This window comes from Drosophila mojavensis, unplaced genomic scaffold (assembly GCF_018153725.1).
Source record: "Drosophila mojavensis isolate 15081-1352.22 unplaced genomic scaffold, ASM1815372v1 contig_36, whole genome shotgun sequence".
Classification (NCBI taxonomy): Eukaryota; Metazoa; Arthropoda; class Insecta; order Diptera; family Drosophilidae; genus Drosophila; species Drosophila mojavensis.
The window spans coordinates 2,535,642-2,556,023 of record NW_025318858.1 but is presented as its reverse complement, the minus strand read 5'-3'; the positions used below and the strand labels follow the sequence as shown (position 1 = coordinate 2,556,023).

The following is a 20,382-nucleotide window of genomic DNA, read 5'->3' as shown; positions in this document are numbered from 1 at the left end:
TTTGTTGGCCACGTTTGTTGGCCCCGTTTGTTGGCCTGTTGCTTTGACTTTACACGTGTTTGCACAGCCAATGGCCGCAGTTGCCGCAATTGCTTAATGCTGACTGCCGTTTTGTTGCATGCCACCTGCTGCCGCTGCCGCCGCCGCCGCCGCCGCTGCTGTTGCCTCCGCCGCTTTGCGGGCCAAATTTGTTTGCTTGGCTGACACCTTTGAAAGTCGTTAAGCCTTTTGCAACCACAAAACTTTGGCTGGCCAAAAGGCTCAAAGCAAGTATGGCCTGCCTGTTGGCTTTAACGTATTTGTTCTTGCGATTCGCACAGCTCGTCCCCCCATTCATTCTTTTTTTTTCCTGCTCCCCCTCTGATTATAATTTATTATTCTGTGGCAAGCATGTGTCTAGGGAGGCCAGAGAACCAATCCTCTGGAGCTGTGCTAGCAACCAAAAAGTTTTTCCAACCTAAACGAAAATTTTCATTGAATTTCTGAATTTCTTTAGAAAATTTATTGTGTAAACTTTTACCTTTAAAATGTTTATTATATTTACAGGGAATTTCTTTATTTTTGTTGATATATGAATTGATATTTAAAATATTTACACAAGTTTTAAAATATCTTGCATATTTTTACTAAAAATGTTCAGTGGTAAAACCTCAATTAAAAATATATCTTCATTACCCAACGGAGAATTGTGTCCAATTTTATGTTATAAATAAATCAAGAATATAAGATTTTTAAAAACTTGAAATCTTTTAAATAACTTGTTCAAAATTGTTTTCAATTTATTTTAGGCTTCACAGATACCCTGTATCCTGAGGACCAATCGACTAAGTGGGCGTATATACTTCGACTCTGTAAGCTAAAATTTTAATTCCGTTTGTTTATTTTTTCGCTCTCTTTAATAATAGATTTTCATTGGCCACAATCTGGCAATTTAAGCCATATTATCTCACTCACTCAATTTATTGCTTAGTTTATCTTTTTTCCATGCTTTTGTTTTTTGTCTTGCGTTTAGTTTTGTTTGCCAGTTATGCTAAATGCAATAGCAACTGCTGCATAGCGCCATACAAATAATCGCATAGACTTAAGTCTAAAGTTCTTAACATATTGCTAAACTGTTCGCTGACTCAGCCAGCAGCAACAACAACGACAGCAACAGCAACAGCAGCAGCAACAACAACAACAACAACAACAACAACGACAGCAACTAGGGAAAAGTTCGTTGTCAAACATTTGCATTTCGCTTGAATTTCTGATTGCAGCAAGAGTGAAAGAGCAAAGGAAAGACAGTGACAGAGAAGGAGAGGGAGAGGGAGAGAGTGTAAGAGAGAGAGAATGAGGGAGGGCATGAGGTGTGAGTGGGACAGGAAGAGTTTGGTGCCCGCTGGCCACTGGCAAAAATTGCAGACGGCAAATTAATGCCAGCGCATTTATTTTTGTCACAAATGCAAACAACAGCAACAAGAGCGACGCTGGCGTCTGGCGCTGCCAAAAGCGAAAGCAGCGCCAAGAAATAAATAACGCAAATAAATAAGAAAAGTGCCCCAGGGCACAGCTACACACACACACACACACACACAGACACAGTGACAAACAGCGAGAGTGTGAACGAGCGATAGAGCAAAGGCAGCAGCGGCAGATGCATCAATGTTGCAGCTGCCGTAGCAGCAGTGCTGGCAACATGCTGCTGAGCAGCGCGAGAGTGTTGAGAAAATGTGCCTGACTCATAGATACCCTCCAAAGTCAACCATGTCTTAAGATTTATTTCCTTTTTAATTCTTTATTTAAACTAGATATCAATATTCAACTGTAAAGTCTTAAATCAGAATAGCTGCAATGTCAATGCTTCACAAATGTATCCGACTACTCCATTTAAAATCGATGAATATCGAAATTGAAGTAACATTTCCAATAATTCTAATGGTTAATCCACATTAATTTGTATGGCCTATAATCCTCTGCTACAGTAGTATTATACTGCATTAGAACTACTACACTCCCTACAGGATAGACAGTCATGACCCTGTAATTCCTTATGGAACTCCTATATACCTCACAGCTAATCAGTGAAGGGTATAAAATAGATCACCCTTTCTGATATGGTAAATGAAACTTATATTGCATATATCCTATTAGAACTATACACACTATATACAGGGTATAGAGTATGCAAGCATAATGGATTTTTTGTGGCCAGCCACGCCCCTTTTATGCCTAATGACAGTAAAGCTGTCATGTTGCCAGCACATTTGCCAATTAATTGAAGTAAGGGAGCGATAGCAGCAGCAGCAACAGCGACTGCTGCAGCAGCATCACAGTTACTGCCATCAGTTAACGCAGCTCAGTTGATGTGAATGCTGTTGTTGTTTTTGGTGCTGCTGCTGCAGGCTGCAGGCAGCGCATAACAAAATACATGAAATGTTGAACAAATAAATAAAGCGACAGGCAGCAGCAGCAGCAGCAGCAGCAATCGCAACAACAATGCATTGCAATGGGGGAGCAGTTTCTGACAAGCCAATGCCATGACAAAAACAAAAATAACAAAAAAAAACTCTCTACTAAAAGCAGCAACTAAGCGATACCACTGCCCCTTTCTCTATCTCTTCGCCCCCCCCTCTCACTCTCTTTCTCTCTCTCTCGCTGTCTTCCGCCGCCACAGCGCCACAATCTGTAAATTGCAAAAGTTGCTCGCGTTTCCCTTCATTTTGCATACGTTTCATATTCATGTCGAGGAGCCGCAGCAGCAGCAGCAACAACAACAACAACAACTGAGTTCGTTGCCCGCCCCCCGCACGTCACGCCTCTCCCTCTCTGTCACTCTCTCGCGCTCTTCTTCTCGTTCACTCTGTGTGTGTTCTCACAGCTAGGCCAGACATGACGACGCTGTCGCTGACGAGTCGTGTTTACAGTTAGAACCACGGCAAATTGAATGTGCGTGCAAAATGGGGAGGGTTAGCAAAATTGCAACAGCAACAACAACAGTATCAAGACGGAGGCCATTGCAATTTTCAAATTAGACAAATACTTAGTTGCAAAAAAAAAAAAAAAAAAAAACAAAAAACAAAAAATGAAAAAACTACACAACAACTGTAAAAGTTGCTGCCATATCAATTAGCATATCAAGCTAAAAAGTCAAAACAAAGTCTAGACATGAGCGCCAGCGCCACCTAGCGTGCACTTTGCGCGCACGCTTGACCCCAGCAACTGCTACCTCTCCTTCTCCTTCTCCTTCTCCTTCTTGTTGTCGTTCTCTCTCATTGACTGCAACACTGCAGTGCCAGCCATGACGTCATCGTCACTTGTATGCCATTGTCGCCTGTTGATTGATTATCGCACATCGCATCAAGATAACAAAAACACAAACGCAACGTGTGGCACCGTGTGGCAAGCGCCATGGATAATGATGTGAAATTTTATTGCTGGACTTTGAGCTGTGAACTAGGTAATATATTGAATCTAGTTTTTCGTTATTAAAGATTCATTTAGTGAAAATTAAATTGAAGCCAAAGTTTCTGTCTTTACATGTAAAAAATTCCTACATTATATCTTATATTAAAATTAAGCATTTTTTATATTATTAAATCATTCTTATCAAATTCATACATTCTTTGATAAAATATACCATTAGTTGAAAACTCTTTCATTATATGTCATACTGAGGTTCTTTAACTTCTTTCTTTAGAAGATATATTGATTCGTTAGACTAAAGATGATATTGAGTTTAAAAATTCTCTCATTAAACGCTATTTATAAAACTCCATCATTATATATATATATATATTCAAGCTGAATTTTTTTCACTCCAGTTAAAGATTCCTTTTTCCTTTCCAATCCGCTGCTCTACTTTTTTTTTTTATCATTAATTTCAAAATTTGCCAATATTTGCGAAATTTTCATAATTCTACCTTCTGCACTCCTCTACTCCTCCTCTACCCTTCTGCTACCACTTCAACTTCTTAGCTTGGGTTTTGTCCACGCGTTTACTGCATGTCTGCAGTGTCTGTTGGAAACGTGTCATTCATTAGCGCCATTGTTAGCACCTGGGACCTCGGGTCGCATTATGAATAGGTTTTTTTTCTTTCGGTGTTAATGGCGGAAAAGTACCCGCGAAATAAACTTCAGACAAAAGACCGACAAAATCAAAAAACCAATACAAGAAAAGTATTAGAGTAAAGGAATAAGAATTAGAAACTATGTGACCTTGGCTAACAGTAGCGGGTTATCGGTCAACGCGTCGTATGAGCATTATTTTTTGACTAAATCTAATCGCGCATAGAGCTGGCTCTCCCTATATCAAACTCTCCCCCTTTCCCTCTCTTTCTCTCTCTCACTCTCTCTGTATCTTTCGTTGTCTCATTCATTCAGTCTTTAGCTGTCAAAGTTTTTGCCTTTTGGTTTGTTGTTTATTTTAAAAGCTCTACATCATATTCGAAAATAAATTAGCAAAGCAAACAAGCAACCTATCTCTCCCTCTCTCTCTCCATCTATCTCTCTCTCTCTCAGTCCGACTCTCGTCCCTCTCTATTGGTCTTTGTTTATTTTTGCACTTTGCTGGAAAATTGCGTAGAAGCAGCTACAAATCAAATCGAGTAGCGAAAGAAAATAATAAAATAAATGAATTTCGAGTTGAGCTGTCGATCAGACAACAAGGCAGCCGTCCAGACAATTTGCTTTGATGTTTACATACAGCGACGGCTGTTTGTCCAACTGTCTGTGGTACAAGTAGCCGTACATATACATACATATATCTAAACCTCTATGCTGAATCTATATATATTTATAATTAAAATACTTTAAAACTTTTTGTTAGTTTTCAGCAGACAAATTTTATTTTATTTTTATTTTTATGTTGGCGTCTGGGCCAGACAAACTGCTAAATTAGTTGACTGACTGACTGACTGACTGACTAACCGACTGTACCTCTTAAACATATTTGCACACGCGCACCGTCTATGTCTATGCCCTATTGATATGTACGCTGAGATAAACGGGTTAGATGCACATTTGAAAACAACTTGTCTAAAATAATAATTAATATCATATGCATTTGATATGCATATTCATAGAAGACATTCATTTACAATGCGCTTGGAAGCTCATTGTAATTCCTTGACATGAAATTGACGGGCTTATATTTTGCCTTACATACATATATAAAACATTTTACAAATATATAAATAATATAAAATCTTCCCTGCTTTTATTTTAGTATATCTAAATACATATATGTATATAACCCCAATATAACCAATTTACTCTTCATTTACAGTCTGCTTGTAAACATTTAACATGCAGCTACTGCTATTTGCGCATTACCCATTTGTACCGCTCATGTATAGCCATATTTATATATTCCCCGTGTCTGTCTGGTCTTTTATGCTTTTGTTATTGCTCTAATATTGCTGAAATGTTGTCTCTTAATTAGATCCTCGAATTATGCATATTTTTATGGCGCATTATTCATGGAGGTCTTAAACTGAATCATAAATACGACAAAAAATAGATAATGCTCTAATAACTTTATGGTTATATGGGTGTACTAGACGCCATGATTAGCTTATACTTTTGCTATTTGCTATTTGGCCTATGGTTTTTTCGGAGCTTTGATCTATGCGCCATGCAATATATCATCATTTTCATATAACATTCAAGTATTGGATGTCTATTATCTATAATCAACACTATACTCTCTAACATAGATCATTTACTTCATAGGCACAGAGCCAAATCAGTCATCAGCTATCGAAACTGTTATCGTTCTCTGTAATTAATGATCTTCTACAGATTTCAAAACTTTCTTTTCATTTTATATTTTTCATAGTGCATCTAGGTAGTCGTCGTTCTTTTTATTTTCGCGCTACCACTTGTCGCACTGCTGATTGATGATCAACTGAACTTGAAACTGTTTTTTCCGTTTGTTGCAAAAAAAAATCAATAAATTGCTTTGATTTTCGCAACTGCGACGCAAGCGAACGAATCGAGTCGAGTCAAGTCAGATTGAGTTATGTCAAGTCGAGTCGAGTCGCAGCCGATGTTGAGTTCCATTTGAGTCTTAAGATCAGTTTGCGAATGTATTTATATGTATGTATATACAAATATTTGTATACATAGATATAGAACCGTCTACACGTTAGATAAATGTGCTGTGAGACAGTCGCACGCGTCGGTTTGCCACAATGCGAAGGCCATTTATCAAGAGCTGCCTGCAAAGTAAAGGCGAATGATTGATTGACTGACTGACGGACTTACTGACTGATTGAGCGACTGACGTAGTGAATGACTTAAGCATTTGACTCAGCTGGCAGCTGTCAGGCGTATCACTGATAATTGTAACGCTAATTTCCAAAGTATCTCAAACTTGAATGATGCTGAAGCTGTATAGATATGTGTATCTGTATCTGTATCTGTATCTGTATCTGTATCTGTATCTGTATCTGTATCTGTATCTGTATCTGTATCTGTATCTGTATCTGTATCTGTATCTGTATCTGTATCTGTATCTGTATCTGTATCTGTATCTGTATCTGTATCTGTATCTGTATCTGTATCTGTATCTGTATCTGTATCTGTATCTGTATCTGTATCTGTATCTGTATCTGTATCTGTATCTGTATCTGTATCTGTATCTGTATCTGTATCTGTATCTGTATCTGTATCTGTATCTGTATCTGTATCTATGTATCTGTATCTATGTATCTGTATCTATGTATCTGTATCTATGTATCTGTATCTATGTATCTGTATCTATGTATCTGTATCTATGTATCTGTATCTATGTATCTGTATCTATGTATCTGTATCTATGTATCTGTATCTATGTATCTGTATCTATGTATCTGTATCTATGTATCTGTATCTATGTATCTGTATCTGTATCTATGTATCTGTATCTATGTATCTGTATCTATGTATCTGTATCTATGTATTTGTATCTATGTATCTGTATCTATGTATCTGAATCTATGTATCTGTATCTATGTATCTGTATCTATGTATCTGTATCTATGTATCTGTATCTATGTATCTGTATCTATGTATCTGTATCTATGTATCTGTATCTATGTATCTGCATCTATGTATCTGTATCTTTGGATCTGTATCTATGTATCTGCATCTATGTATCTGTATCTTTGGATCTGTATCTTTTGTATCTATATCTGCATCTCAAGCTCGATATTCGTGCCTGCCGTGGACTGCTTGTGCGCCTGATTGTGATGTCTTGTTGCTTTTGATTTGTTAATTGCATTCTACGAGACTTGTTTTGCTCTACACTGAAATATGTATGCGATATAGATACTCTACATATATATATATATACATATATGAATATATATTTACTGTGTGCACTTCAAGTGCAAGTTTTGATTGACTCGCAGAATTGACTTGTTGTTTTAAATATTTTAATTAACCATTTGCCATTTTGCCATTTGCATTTGTTGCGGAAACTCAAATCAATGTCAAATGGAAAAACCTTTGGATTTGGCCGCAGCTATAATAGATATAGCCATAGATACTATAGCTTTTATGGCGAGTCGACTAGCTGCATATTACTAGCAGTAATAATAATAATTTTTATGCTGACCATAAATCAATTGCTTAACATTTGTTTTTGGCGTCCAACTGCAACTTCAAACTTTTAGCTCCCGGCATTTGTCGTCAGCATTGCTGTATGTGTCACCTTCTTCTTCTCGTCCTCCACTTCTTCGTCGACTTCCACTTCTTTTTCTGCTTCTTCTTGATGTGTGCAAAACTTTTGTCGCGCGGCCAATGACCAGACAATGACCCAACAAACGAACGAGCCATTAGCATTATCATCGGCCCTGTCGACAACAACAGCACCAGCAACAACAACAACAACAACAACAACAGCAACATCAACGCTGACAATAAAAATTATTAACATTTAAACGTTGCTTTGAGAGAGCAGCCACACGCAGCGACCGCCAAATGCCGTCGCCAATTGACCAAGCTCCGCAGTGCGCACAGTGGTGCCAAGCTCACAAACGCTCATGGCTAATGGCTTCGATTTAGCTGTTAAGTTATGCTAACACTCCAATCAACACAATGTTCAAATTCAAGTTCAAGTTCAATGCATTTGAACTAGTTATAACTGATAAGATATATATCTAAAATTTACATATATTGAAACTCGAAAATATAATAAGAATAATTAAAATAAATAGAATTGTACACATGCTACCTCTACCCACTGTGCGATGTCATAATGATCATTAGCATAAACTATCTAGCGCGTTTGGTACTTTAAGACACATGCGACTAGCCGCAGGCCAAAGCTCAGTTAACAAACAAAAAATCACAACAGTCGAGTGGAGAAGAAGAAGAAGCGGGCGAAAAATAATATATAAAAAAAAAAATAATAACATTTGGGTTACTAAAACAGCAAGCGAAGAAACATTCGTAAGAGCCGAAACTGTAACCGAAACCGAAACCCGAAGCCAAAAAGCGGAACTTGTAATTTAATTTCGTGTATTTCACGTTTTGATATTTTAGCGCTAGGTGTCGCTGTTAATGTTGTTGTTGTTGTTGTTGTTGAGTGGCTTAATGAGCTGTAGGCGCTAGTCTCACGGCCCAATTGCAAACTAATTGCAAACGCGTTGCGCTTAATGTGTGAGATAGGCTGAGTGCGAGAGGGATAGGTAGAGTAAGAGCGGGGTACAGTTAGAGACTGTGCACAGTGAGACGAGCTTTGAGCTGACAGCTGAGTTGCACTTGAGCGCAAATAATGGCACACGACATGTCCAGATCTTTGCCTGGATTTTTATTTTTAATATGCGCTGATCCCATTCGAATTGAGCAAACAGGGTATATTGCAAGTATAACGATATATGTAACATATATAAAATATATGGATGTAGGAATATTTGAACATGATCCATAAAAATAATAAACTTCATTGATTTATGCAAGGTCTCTCTAGTTAAGGCAGGTGCTACAGGTGAACAAGCAGATAAAAAGAACTATCCATAGATTGGTACGTCTTTTTATTTGTTTCTTTATCCACATAAAGGCACCTACCAGGGCGATAGATAAATTCTACTTAATAATTTTCTATAAATATATATTTTTATAAATTATATATCTTTGCTAACATCAGTTTTTTGCCTTCCTTATTTCTTCATTACCGATCAAAGTTTAAACAAGTTTTTAAAGTATAGCTTAAAAACTATAAAAGCTAGAGGTATGCATACAGAATACATCATGAAATCAGATATCATAATTATAATCTCAAACGCACTCATAGAACCCAAGTAATACTTCACGAAACAGAAGCATCTTTCGGAAAAGTTCAGGTATCTGTTAGTCGCGCACTCTAACTAATTTTTTTTTTTTTTTTTGTCAAGCTGAGGCTGCCGCATAGAGCAAGGCAACTGTATTGCGTCTAATTTGTTGTTGTTTTTTTTTTTTTTTTTTTTGATGTCAACATAACAATTTCTGCTTATCTAATTGCAACATTTTGCATGCAACAGGCAGATGAGCAGGTGTTTTGCAGTAAGTGCCAGGCATGTCACTGAGACAGGGACACATGCAGATGTGGCTGCAACATGTTGCACGCTGTGGCTTAAGACGACAGTGGCACTCGCGACTTTTATCTTTCACTTGTCCGAGAAGCAAACGTTGGCAACGAAGTTTGCCTTAATTTGACTAGACTTACGCATTTAGAACCGGAAATGTACGAGGCAACTGTCATTTGTGTGCAAATGACACAAAAGACGACAGCGCGCAGTGGCATGCCACATGCTGCACAGGCAGCGCTGAAATGGAGCTGCAAAGCCCAAAACATTGGCATAGATGAATGGCTCGCAGCAAGCTACATAGTTGCCACAGTGCAACAGCATGGGGCAAGTGGGAGGGGCAGTTCTTCTCCTATTCTTTTTCTTCATCTTCCCCATGCAGCCTGTAATTGAAGTGCTGAGCATACCTGGAAATAGAATGAGACAAAACATCACATAGAATTAATTGAGAGCTTTGTAATTTATAAATCAACTATCGAAAATAATTTTAAGTAAAGTTTTTTTGTAGCTCTAAATTATGAATACCAGATGGATATTATGAATATATTATATATTTGTATTTATTTATTTATTCTATGTGTATACAATATGTTATATACTTTAATATATACAACGATAAATATAAACATATTCATCATCTATCATAAGTATTCTATTTATTTTAGCTCTCATTTTTCTTCTAAAATCCATAAAAAAGCTGCACATAAATTATAAAAATTAGTTAATATTATCTACTAAAAGTAAATACAAATGTGTCTAGACAACCAGAAACAATAACATTTTATGGGTACTTGAAGTTGATAGAGCTAGTACCATCTGGGAACCAGGAAGCAACTAAAACTGGAAAGTTTTTTGTAAGTTAAAAATTAACTGAAATGCATAATAAAGCGAAGTCAAAACGATATGATATGTAGAGTCTATATATGTACATATCTATGTATATATAATTTCTGTATGAACTTCAAAATATGTGCATATTATATCATGTAGATCAATTTTACTCAGAGTTTCTATTTTCAATGAGTTGGAGTCAGAACTGAAATACGTTCCAGTTTCTTGACACAGATATTTCTCCCTTGGAGAGCGCCACGTGTGACCCATTAAGAACTAATATGTAACACAAACAAAGTCTAATGAAATAACCCTGATATTTTAAGTATACATTTACCCCGAAATAGAAGAGAATAACAACAAAAATTAATCTCAATCGAAGCGAATTTCAAAGTGCGTCCGATAAGCAACGCAATTCACAATTGGAAGTAAACAAATAACAAAATAAAGCTACTGAAGTTCAAAAACAGCCTAATCTCAATCCTAAGTATCATCCAGCAATAAAACCCAAGTCGAAAGATAATACGAAACGTTCAATTTGATCTAATATGAAGTTCAAAGCGTTTGACACGCTCCTTGACACGCACAATTAACCCGGGGGTTGCCACAGTGCCATGACAAAGCTGCCAGATCACAATAATGATGATAATCATAATGATTATGGTGATGATGATGATGATGCGGCCCATTTGGTGACAACCGCTGACATCTAGCACTGACCTTCACTCGCGAGGGGTAGCACTGCTTTTTCAATGAAATATGGATGGATTATGTATACATAAATATATTTCTTTATATATTATATATAGCGCAGTCTTTAGACGCCGCTGTTGACGCTGGCGTCTTTTCGTCAGGCGAATCTTATCAGCTGCTCGAGCAAGAAGCAGAAATACAAGCTCCATGATATGGCGCTTAATATTCTTATCACGCAATAACAACAAAATAATAATAAAATGAGAGCAAAAACAAAAAACAAAAAAAGAATATAAATAGAAAAACAAAAAAATTGTCCACGAACTAGACAAAAATAAAACTCAGCGATAAGCGAAAAGCAAATCAAACGAAACAAAAAAAAATAACAAAAACCGAAAACAAAAGTGAAAACGAAAATTGTAAAAACAATAAATAGAACCAGGGGCTAGAGTGGGAGGAGAAATATAGATAATGAAATGATACCCTGTAAAAATGATCTGTGTATAAAATGAGTTGTGTATAATTATATAATGTAATTGTGAATGTATTTAGTTATATCTATACTAAAGAGTTAATCTATCCGGTTTTTTGAAATTATTTAAAATATATATGCATATAAATATTCATCTAATTGATTTTTTGATTTGATTTTGTTAAACATTTTACTAATGAGTATGATGCAGTTGGAAAGACCTGACCGCAGCATTCCTACATTCCAAGTAAAATACGTAGTAAGTCTCTAACTACAAGGTATAGAGAATATATATTTTATTTATCTATACTTATAAATATGTATATAAATATTTAGAAAAATATAGAAAATATTAATAAAAGATGGGGGAAAATACAATAAAATACAAAAATCGCGCACGCTGGGAGAGAAATAGCAAAAGGCAATGACAGTTGGGAAAAATATGTATAAAAATCATTGGCGCTTGGCCAATTGTCAGCGACAACAACAACATCGACTGGCGACAGCAAAGTGTAAGAAGGAGGAGAAGACATATATTCTTATATATGTATAAACATATATTTATATATATGTATATCTATCATAAAAGCAGCAAGTGCCCTGAAGACAAGGCACAATTTTTTCAACTAGAGCAAATCACATGCAAGAGCAGCAATGCTCTGCCTCCACCTCTCTTCCTCTCTCACTCTCTCTCTCTCAATCTGTCTGTATTTTGACTGGGGGGCAAATATGAAAAACCCAACGAAATGTTTTAATTAAAATTGTCTTAATTTATAATTTATGTTGGCGGCATTAATTCGCAGGCAACGACGTCGTCGTCGTCGCCGTCGAATGATGCGCGGCACTAATTCACAGCTGGTCCAAGTATCTAACAGATACACACACACACACACACACATACGCACGCACAACAAATAAACAACAATGTCTAGTAGTCGCAAAGCATTTACGCAGCATTCGTACTTTAGGCGCGACGTCTGCACAACAACAAAGGAAAACATTTCTTAATTTTTATGAATATTCAATAGAAAACTTGGCACAATTCACTATAGGAAATTTTATGAGTATCTATGAATTGAGAAGAATTTATGTGTTACTATCTCTAAGCAACTTATTATATATCTAACACATAACACTTTAATCAATTTATATATATTTAACAAGAAGTTTATATCAATCGTGAAGATTAGATTAGATTTCTTCATGTTAATTTTCCATCCATTTGTTCTTCAATCTGAATATACATTCATCTGCTTCCTAGACATGTCCAACTAATACCATAGTCCTGTCAACCTACTTGAATGTTATATTATATCTATTTATCTTTTATCTCTTTTTATCTAGATGTCTGTACATACATACATATATCTGTCAATGTAATACTTAACCAAATTTTCAATATATTATTTCTTTATTGACCTATCTATTGTGCATCACTCTATCTATTTGCATACAAATTCTTAACTTCTTGCTTATTCACTCTCTCCCACTACCAATCGATTATAAATAATAGCATTAAAAAAATTCAAGATATGTCAAATGAATCACTAAATAGTCCCACTTTAAATAGGTCTACGAAATCAAAGACATGATTCACAATTTAAATATTTCACGTCATAAATTTAATTGGGAAAATTGACTTAAGAGATAAGAAAATCGCATAAGCAACATCCCGAACAAATTAATTTTATTTTAGCATAAAAACAAATTTTAAAACCTCTTGCGCTTTTCCAGTTTATTCGAGAATTTCTTTCTTTCTGCTCGAGCTAAATTATGTGATATATAAATCTTTATTTAAATGAACTTGAATCAATGCAGGTTCCATCTCTTAAGTCAATCTCCGCATAAATAATGTCGCAGCTTAAAGCTTAATTGTGACTGCGATTCCCGATAAATTGTCTGGGAACAAAAAAAAAAGCAAAAAGAATTGAAAAGCTTCAAATTTGTGGAAACTGAAGCGTGACTTTAGTCACGTGCCCGACTCGAATGCATTTGCTGCTTGCATGGATGAGTTTGCCACAAGAAATTGCACAAATGCAGAAATCGTAGTGGAATGTGCGTCCCCAGCATAACCTCACTTAAAACACCCCCAACTGCCGCATTTAGGAAAAGGATTTGAGCGTCCCTAATGAAAAGGACGGCACAAGCTGTAACTGGAGTTGGAAAAACAGTTGAAGCTGTAGCTTTAGTTGGCGCTGGAGTTGGAGCTGGAGCTGGAGCTAGTTGAGTACAACGCACTGAGGACGATGACGACATGTTGAACCCCTCTGCTCTTTGCTGCTGCTGTACGGGTGGAGGCGAAACGCATTGTCATTGAAAGGAACTTGAGCGTGGCACTAGGAAGCAAGAAAACAACAATGCGACAGCCGAAGGAGTCGCCAGAGAGGCTGGCGGGAGGGAAGGCGAAGGCGAGGCCAGGGGCAGCGACCGCAACGCAGGTTTGGCAAACGAGTTCAGCGACAATGGGAACAACGACGTCATCATCTACAGTGAGCAAGATAGAGAGAGGGAGACTGAGAAAGGGAGCTGAAAAAGTCTTTAACCTTTCAAGGATTTTCTAGACATTCACCAAGTCGCATTTATTGAACATTGAGCTAACAACTGGCAATGAAGCAACTTAACACGCAAAGCAAAGAGAGATAGAGAGGGAGCCATAGAGCGAGATAGAGATAGAGAGAAAGAGCGATAGTGTTTGTGTGTGTGGAAAGGGAGATCGTCCTTTACATCCGCTTGTGTGTGCAGATCTCATAGAAGGATAAAATACTAAAACGAGTGCAAAAATCTAATAAAATGTAAACTAGAGAGGGTCGAGCAAGAGTTGATGAACTTTAAGCTAAGCAGCAGAGGGTCACCTCAGGCCAGCCAGAGAGAAGCCCGCGTGAGAGTGAGAGGGCAGACAAGTTGCGTTACGCACTGCGCTAAGCTACCTGAAAGAGGCTCTTCCCCTAAGAAGCAAAAAGAATAATAAATATATCTCTATATATATGTACATATAACAAAGCAACTGCCCTAAGCTCAGCAAAGGCCATAAGACAAGGATTGAAATGAAAAAATTTTATAGCGAGGTGCGTTAGAAGAGTTTTTGAAACGAGTAGATATAAAAGAAATATAATAATAATATTAAGAATTTGTTGGAGTGTGACAAGCGAAATGAGATAGAGAGAGATAAGGAGATAAAGAAACAGAGATACCATCAACCAAATCAGAAATTGTGATAGAGTGTTACAAAAAGAGATATAGAGATAGAACAAGGAATAATAAGGACGAATTACATTTGCTATCTTAAGATCTAGATACTTAAGATTAAGGCTCGGTTTCACTTTAACATAAATTGTGTAATTTGATAATCATTTATAATAATCATAATTATTGATATTACCTAATTATTACATTACCTTCTTATTTTATCATAGCTCTATCTATAGCTCTTCTAATATTACTCAAAGTGCGACCCTCCAAGCGCACAACTGTACAACTATGTAAGAAGTAATATATAACTATATATAAATATATATATATATATATATATATATATATATATATGTATATGTATATTCATGTCACATATGTCCACACCTTTCTGCATATATATGAATATATATATATATATAGATAAATATTTATATATGTAGATGAAAGCAACCCCTCAATTCCAAGGTGTTGCTTTGTCTATAGCTCTACGCATTTTTAGCCGAACGGCAGCACAGAAGCAACGCAATTTACTTTTGTCTTTCGCTTTTGGGGTTGGCTTTTTGTGGTCCTGCGAGAAGAGAAAAAATGTTTGCCTAGGGGGTTAAACCAGGCTGTGCACGTATGGCTGTACAAGGCTCGCCTTGCCTGGTTTTGTCTTAGGTCGAGGGTGTCACGCACTTTCGTCAATATTTGCAATGCGTTGCAATTAAAAATTAAAACCATCTGCAGCACAAGATAAAATAAGAACAAGCATCAAGTGTACCCAAAGGGTTGCAAATGTGACAGGGGTGGGCGGTGCGTCGTTGGGGGTTTGTCTCGTTTTAATTGCCTTTTTTGCGAACGATTAATGCAACGCGATAAGGATAAAAGAGATAAAGTATAAATGCAGCACAAAAGCTGAGGCAAATTTGTAATTAAAACAGACATTGTTGCGTATACGTAATATTCGAAACGTATATAAGCATGTATATATGGCAATGCGAGGGGTTTTCTATATCTATCTCTATCTCTATATCTATATGTTATAATTATTCTCTCTGTCTATTGAGCAGCTGCGCTGCTTGTTTTAAGTTTTTCATCTTGTTTTTCGCACATAAATTTGATTTATTTGCCGACTATTTTTAAGCAAAGCCAAAGGCGACAGCTAATTGTTGCTGACAAGGCAAGAAAACCGAAAAATGAAAAACCAAAAGCGAAACAAGGAAAAACAACAACATTATTGAAAATCTTAATATTTGTGCAAAAAGCCTGTACTATACCAATACGTATATATGCTATACATTATATGCATATCTTAAAAGATAGGAGATATGTTATTGACTTTAAGATGCTCTATTTACATTAACAAATTATTATTCATCAAACAAATGGATCATGCCATATTATATTTTAATTTGCGATTAAATTTTTATTCAGGATGTTACGTATACGTAACTTAATATTGTCGAAACTAGCTAGGAGGATTCTACTTGCTACATTTGCTAATTTTTAAATATATTTAAAACATTTTGAATCTCACAATAAACTTTTATTTAATTTTTTTTTTTTTTTTTTTAATTTGATTTTTGGTAATTTGTCTTCAAAATAAATGCTCATAAAAATATTTTATTACTAATAAAATGTATTTCAGTTGTTTATTCTATTTGTTTCAAAATTTCCCTGTCCTTTTGTGATACCTTAGCTCATATGCCCCATTTGCGAACTAGACCAGACGAAATTCCCATAAATTACAAAAATGTTGCCTGTTTGCACTTTCGGCATATTTCAGGAAAAAAAATGAAATGAAAAGGAAAATAATTTGCTGGCAGTCAAAAAATTGTTTGTCGCTTGTTGTCGACGTTGTTGGCCACGCCCACATCTCTCTCTCTCTCTCTCTCTCTCTCTCTCTCTCTCTCTCTCAAGATATATACATACATATGTATATATCACATATATACTTTTTAGTGTCTGAGTTTTTTTTTCAGTGCAATTTTGCTTTTCCTTTTTTGCCACAAAATAAAAAAAAAATTCATTTTTCAAACGAATTTTTTGAGAATTTTGCATGAGTTTTCGACGGCTGCTGCTCCTGCTTGTTGTTGTTGCTGCTGCTGGTGCTGCTGCTGGCTTTTGGCTATTGGCCGTTGGCTGTTGGCCATTGTGGCAAACAACCCGGCAAGAGATTTTTGACAAGGTTGTCGCTATGAGTCATAGCAAGCTGCTCAATGAAAATGACAACAATGTGTGCGCCAATAATTAAGTTTGGAAAATGCGCGCGAGCGGAAAATGGAAAATTGAAAATTGCTTCTGCCAACAGCAACTGTTGCCGCTGCTGTTGCTGCTGTTGCTGGCGCTGCTGTTGCTGGCGCTGCTGTTGCTGCTGCTGCTTAGTGGGTCAAATGCGTTTTGGCTGCAACCTTAGCTCGTTGGCCAAAACCACTTAAAATATTTAGCGAAAAAATTGCCGAGCCGAAAAAACGAAAAACTTAGATTGCGGCAGTCGAGCGTCAACGACTGCTTGATACTCGTTCACAGTAATGGAAGAGAAGGAAGAATTATTGAAGAATATTTGCATTTTAATGAAGATTAACTTATAGATCTTCATTAGTCTTTATTCTCTTGGTTAATTATACATCTGTAGTTGGTACAAGCGAGGATTCCATATATTTTGCTTGAATATCGTTTCTATTATCAGGGATATAATCAGACCCAACCTGCCACGCCTCAATGGAATGTAACCTTACTACATCCACAGCATTTCTAGTAAACCAATATACCCGCCTTTCCACCAACACGAGCGTGTATCACACACAACAAAAAGAGAAGCAAATTGCATAACTCGCATTTGCCAGCTGCGACAGCGCACGGTGGCAAGTGGGGCAAGCTGCTTGGCGGCGCAGACATTTCCATGTTGCCTGCTTTTTTAAGGTCATGGCGCAGCAATTGGCATAATTGAGGCGCAACGGCGACGGCAACGACGACGACGACGACGATGTTGGCGGCGGCATGGGCGTGCCAGCTGCAATGGCAATTGGCAACAAGTTGCTGCTGCCACATCGGTTGCAATTGCAATGGCAATTGGATTTAGCTCGCTGAGCGAAAGTTTAACAACTCCAAAATGTTGCATGCAACATGTTTTTCAGCTGAAAAAATTAAACTGGCAACACTTAAGTTTTTTACTATATATGTCCGTGATCTTCAATAACAGACGATGGAATATTCTGTGCTTAGATTTCAGATCCTTCGGCTAATGGATGTAGCAAAGCGGAAGAAAAGGGGACATTTTCAATCGTTTTGGAATCTTGCTTAAACTGTCTTGTTTACTTGAGAACCATTGCTCTTCTTCTTCATTATTTTTTTTTATGTTAATAACTGTGTAGATCTTTTTTCGTATTTTTATCGATTTCTTATCGATTCTTGTTATCGTTTTCTTATGTTCTATCACTGCTGTCGCTCTGTTATCGATTTCTATCCCCGAATATGTTTTGAATTTTCTATCGCTTTTTTATCTTCTTAAGGCTATCTGCTCCTTCAGCCTCTTCAGCTCTATAAAATCTAACATAGAAATACCCTGAGCAATGATTATTAGCTCAGTTTCAACTGAATGTCTTCCAAATGTTGCTGGCCCACAAAATTGTTGTGTTTGGCCAACATTTGGCAGGCAACAGTTGTTGCAGCGCTGCAAATGGCAATTCCTAACCGGTTTTATGCGGCCGATAAACAAAAATAAAAGAAGCAAACAGCAAACAAACAGAAAATTTGAATAGCCGTCTGTTGAGTGAGCGACTAGAGTTTGTTGCAAATCAAGTTCAAAACTGCAATTTGATTAATGCAATGCGACGAACGATAATGATAATGATGATGATGATGATGATGATAATGCTGGCAACCAGCAACAGTTGCTGTTGCTTGAAACGCCAGACGTTGACATAAGCTCTAAGGGCTCTCTAGTTAGGCAATTAGAAGGCAACGACAAATGCAAAACCCGGCCCAGACACATGGCCAACACATCAACAACAACGACAACTTGAGTGTTGCCTGTCACGTGTAAAAAGTCAATAGATTGCACAAAGACAGCGGCAAGTGCATTGAGAGAGTGAGAGAGCGAGAGAGCGAGTAGGGCAACGGGCGGTGTTGGCTGGCAATAAAGAGGTCGCTCGCATTTGCTGCGCTGCGTCAAATATTTCCGTAAACAATAGAGCCGCAAAGAAAAGATAGAAAGAGAGTGTAAGCCAGAGAGAGAGAGCGAGAGGAGAGCGAGTCTTGTCTCTGACAGCTGAGAGGCAAGGCAAACATTTCATTAAAACAACAGCTGCGAAAAAATGTTGAAAGCACGTTAAGTTATAATTACACGAATCCAAGTAGACAAGCGCCTGAACCACCCTCCCGCTCTCTTCATCTATCTCTCTCTCTCTCTCTCTCTCTCTCTCTCTCTGAAGGCCCTCCTCAACAAGTCCCAACCCCACCCCACCCTGCTCCCCGCCGTTGCCCTAACTACCAGCTCAGTGTCGTCTTCAACGCCTTGTCAGCTTCTAATATTTCATTAGCTGAGCTGCGAGTCGCGTGCCCCATTCCCGACTCCAAGACTACGAGACATTCAAGAGGGGCCATCCGAGAGCGAGGCAGGGTAGTTGGAGCTAGGTCTTTACACAATTTGAGGTTATGTGCGCAATTTGCGTGCGCCAATTACGAAAAAAGAGACCCAAGCAAACGGCGTCTGAGTGGGAGGGTTTTCGGGTCTGACAACAATGTGTTTTCATAGCTCGGTGAGAGGGGAGCGATACAAGGGACTGATGTAAAACCGATACCCTATAAGGAATGCAATGGAAGGCTTGCAGAAGCAGGCAGACTGCGCTAATAATACGTTTAACATGCGCTTTAACATGCTGCTAGATGTTTATGTTAATGTTGTACGAGAGATTTTGTTATTGAACGCGAACGAGAATAGGAAAATTGCGGATAATGTGGATGTAGGTATGAATATTAGTGATAATGATCTGAATGTAAATATAAGCATAGGTATGAATATGAATATGAATATGAATATGAATATGAATATGAATATGAATATGAATATGAATATGAATATGAATATGAATATGAATATGAATATGAATATGAATATGAATATGAATATGAATATGAATATGAATATGAATATGAATATGAATATGAATATGAATATGAATATGAATATGAATATGAATATGAATATGAATATGAATATGAATATGAATATGAATATGAATATGAATACGAATACGAATATGAATATGAATTTCAATATGAATATGAATATGAATATGATTGTGCCTATGATTCTAATCATAAATGAGATCATGAGTATAAGGATTAGTTTGAATAAGTAGTTAGTGTAAGTATCAGAGTATCAGTATGAATATCAGTAGTATAAATACAAGTATGAGTATGAGTATAAAAATGTATATGAATCATCTGAATTTGAATATGAAATGAATATGAAATATGAATCTGAACATGAATACATACATTAAAATGAATATGAATATGAGTAAATGACTATAAAAATAGATAAGAGGAATATTATTTTGTATCAGAGTGTGAATACACCCACCTAATGGATTTGAGTTCTAATAGATCATCTAACTAGGGAATGCCAATATTGCTTCGCGTATGTATAACGTCATAGAGGTTACGGGCTCAATTTGG

The 20,382-nt window shown here is 36.9% G+C and overlaps 1 protein-coding gene and 1 long non-coding RNA gene across 2 annotated transcripts in view; one reads left to right on the top strand and one right to left on the bottom strand.

Annotated features, from left to right (window-relative positions):
* Positions 1-3,018, top strand: part of LOC116803952 — an 86,726-nt gene extending 83,708 nt beyond the window's left edge. Inside the window, exon 4 of the long non-coding RNA XR_006357265.1 lies at positions 789-3,018. This is a non-coding gene — a long non-coding RNA (uncharacterized LOC116803952). The remainder of the gene's footprint in view (positions 1-788) is intronic.
* The window catches only part of LOC6575797 (putative uncharacterized protein DDB_G0271606), a 112,316-nt gene that overhangs the window by 80,111 nt on the left and 11,823 nt on the right, over positions 1-20,382 (bottom strand). The gene's annotated exons all lie outside the window — the stretch shown is intronic.